At 40.6% G+C, this 3,359-nt stretch overlaps 1 non-coding gene across 1 annotated transcript; it reads left to right on the forward strand.

The window, feature by feature from the left end:
• Positions 1-2,726: 2,726 nt before the first annotated feature.
• LOC121208673 (small nucleolar RNA R71) lies at positions 2,727-2,833 on the forward strand. Its single transcript, XR_005903804.1, has one exon. It is a non-coding gene; the product is annotated as a small nucleolar RNA R71 (small nucleolar RNA).
• The last annotated feature ends 526 nt before the right edge of the window (positions 2,834-3,359 follow it).

Genomic DNA, 3,359 nt, shown 5'->3' on the forward strand with positions numbered 1-3,359 from the left:
TTTAGGGTGATTTGGGGGTTGAGGAAGTGAGAATCTAGGGAATGGTGTCCGGAATAGGGATTAGGGAGTGGAGAATGGGAGATTTCGGCTAGGGTTTTGAAAGGAAGAAGAAGATGAATAGTGATTTGCTTATATAGGGGAGGTGCACACAGCCTAGGGCCATGCCCGTGTACTCTGAAGGTGAGCCCGTGTTTTTCGAATTTTGCAATTTAGGTTGTGCCCGGCTACTATCCCACGCCCATATGTCTTGGGAGTGTGTGGCACACGGCTATGTTGCACGGTCGTGCCTAGCTTTGTTCGCTTCCCCCACGTCCATGTGTTAGAGTACCACACCCGTGTATTGTTGTCCACGACTTAACGGCACGGGCATGTCTCACGCCCGTGTCGAATAAACAGAATCAAGCCTTGCCCCTAACACGCCCCTGTTTTTCCATTCCCACGCCCGTGTTCACCTATCAAGTTCACCCATGGCCATGTCATACGGCCATGGAGATTTATCGCATCCCGTGTTTTGGGGAAATCATGTTCTACTTCCACACGGCCGTATCGCACGGCCGTGTCTCTTCCCCTATTTGGCCACGGCTTTAGGCACGCCCGTGTGCCTGGCCGTGTGTGCTGAAAAACTTTGCAATTCAAAGATAAAGTTAATGATTCAAAGTGTTAAAAATTAAAAATAAAGAAATCAAAATATGTTAGTGCTCGGGTTGCCTCCCGAGAAACGCTTAATTATAGTCTAAGCTCGACTTACCTCTCTAGTGAATGGTCAGGGTGGTTCGAGGAGTTTATGATCCTTATTCATGCTATCAGTCTCATCAAAATAGGGTTTTAATCGGGTGTTGTTTACCTTAAAAGTGCTAAACTTGGGGTGACTCACCTCCACCTTACCGAATGGAAAAATACTGAGTACCGTAAGAGGGATTTCCTCATTCGGTGTGGTAGTGACAATGTGAGGATTTACGGCATCTAGTAAGACTTTATCACCAACCTTAAGTTGATTAGGAGAGGTATCGGGCTTGTTTTGGCGTAGTTTCGATTTATCATGTGTTCTCAATTTGTGTGCTCGCAATTCGTCTAGCTCCTCTATCCGTAGCCTTTGTTCTTCATGAATGTGTCCTCTATCATATCTAGAACATGGCTCGTGAACTTCTTTAAAGCTTAATTTCTGCAAAGTCATATTGACAGTTTTAGTAGATTGGTGTGGACTATTACCTTCAATGTTCGATGTGATGCCAGAATTACGAGCTTGAAGGGTGATCGTTTCGTCTCCCACACGAAGTGTAAGATCACCTGTGCCAACATCAATAATTGTTTTAGCAATTGCTAGAAAGGGCCTTCCTAAAATCAAAGGGGTGTTATTATCCTCCTCTATGTCTAGAACAACGAAATCAACCGGGAATATGAACTTATCTACTTTTATGAGTACATCTTCAATAATACCCCTAGGGAATCTTATAGTTTTATCTACCAATTGAATGCTCATCCTAGTTTGTTTAGGTTTCCCAAGACCTAGTTTCTTAAACATTTTTGTAAGGCATGACATTAATACTAGCCCTTAAATCAGCTAATGCATGACTTATAACTAAACTACCAATTAAACAAGGAATTGTAAAACTCCCTGGATCTTTCAATTTGTGCTGTAGCTTATTCTGTAGAATAGCTGAGCAGACTGTATTTAGCTCCACATGCGATGCTTCGTTCAACTTTTGCTTATTTACTAGAAGCTCTTTTAAAAATTTAATTGCATTTGGCATCTGCGACAAAGCTTCAATAAACGGTAAGTTAATATGTAATTTTTTCAAAAGTTTGAGGAATTTCCGAATTCTTCGTCTGAGCGGTCTTTCATTTTTGCATTAGGGTATGGGACACGAGGTTTATATTCATCATTCACCATTTTGTTATGACTTACCTCACTTTTACCTTTGCTCACCACAGTTCCTTACAACAATTCTGGCTCTGGCACAATGAGTCCTTCCTTATCTTGAGTACTAATTGTGTTGAGGTGTTCCCTTGGGTTAGGTTCAGTATTACTTGGTAAGCTACCTTGTGGTCATTCAGAGATTAGTTTGGATAGCTGGCCTATCTGAGTTTCGAGTCCTTGGATCGATGCTTGTTGATTTTTAAGTGCTGTCTCGGTATTTTGGAAACGGGTTTCTGACATTGATATGAATTTTGAGAGCATCTCTTCAAGGTTCGGTTTCTTCTCTTGTTGATAAGGTGGCTGTTGAAAACCCTAAGGATTTTGTGGCTTTTGATTTCCTTGACCACCCCAGGAGAAATTTGGGTGGTTCCTCCAACCTGTATTATAAGTATTATTGTATGGGTTATTTTGAGATCTAAAGTTATTGTTACCCATATAGTTGACTTGTTCCTCTTCGGTTGTGGGATTGAAGGATTGATATTATGTATGCACACCTCCTCCACTTGAGTCACACCTCATTACTAGATGTACCTGCATAGAACCAAGTAAACCATCAATCTTTTTATTGAGAAGTTCAACCTGATTTGACAACATAGTAACTGAGTCGACGTTATAAACGCCAGCTGTTTTTGTTGGCTTAGTCCTCGTGACTTGCCACTGATAGTTATTTAATGACATTTCTTCAATGAATTCATAAGCTACTTCAAGTGTTTTGTTGTTGATGGTTCCACTAGTAGCTGGGTCAACCATTTGCCGAGTCGAAGGATTCAAACCATTGTGGAATGTTTGTACTTGAAGCGAAAGCGGTAACCCATGGTGAAGACACCTTCTCAGTAAGTCCTTGTATCTCTCTCATGCATCGTAAAGTGTTTCTAAATCCATCTGCACAAAAGAAGAGATATCATTACATAATTTAGTTGTTTTAGCCGGTGAAAAATATTTTAGTAAAAATTTCTCAGTCATTTGTTCCCAAGTAGTAATTGACCCTTGTGGGAACGAGTTCAACAACTGTTTAGCTTTGTTCCTCAATGAAAAAGGAAATAACCGAAGACGAATGACATCATCAGAAATGCCATTGATTTTAAATGTATCGCAAAATTCCAGAAAATTTGCTAAGTGAGCGTTGGGATCTTCATCCTGTATACCATCAAACTGAACAAATTGTTGTATCACCTAAATAGTGTTAGGTTTTAATTCAAAAGTATTTGCAGCTACAGTAGGTTTAACTATGCTAGATTCAGTTCCTGTTAGAGAAGGTTTAGCATAATCATACATAGTACGTGGAGCAGGATTTTGATTAGCCGCAATTGCAGGAGGTAGCTGATTGCCTTGGTTTTCAGCCATCTTATTGGTTGGAGGCTGAGTATCGTCTTCTTGCTCGTTCTCTATGTATCTTAAGTTGCGCCTTATTTCTCTTTGGTTTCTACGAACTATGCGATCG

Source organism: Gossypium hirsutum, chromosome A10 (genome assembly GCF_007990345.1).
Source record: "Gossypium hirsutum isolate 1008001.06 chromosome A10, Gossypium_hirsutum_v2.1, whole genome shotgun sequence".
Taxonomy (NCBI): Eukaryota; Viridiplantae; Streptophyta; class Magnoliopsida; order Malvales; family Malvaceae; genus Gossypium; species Gossypium hirsutum.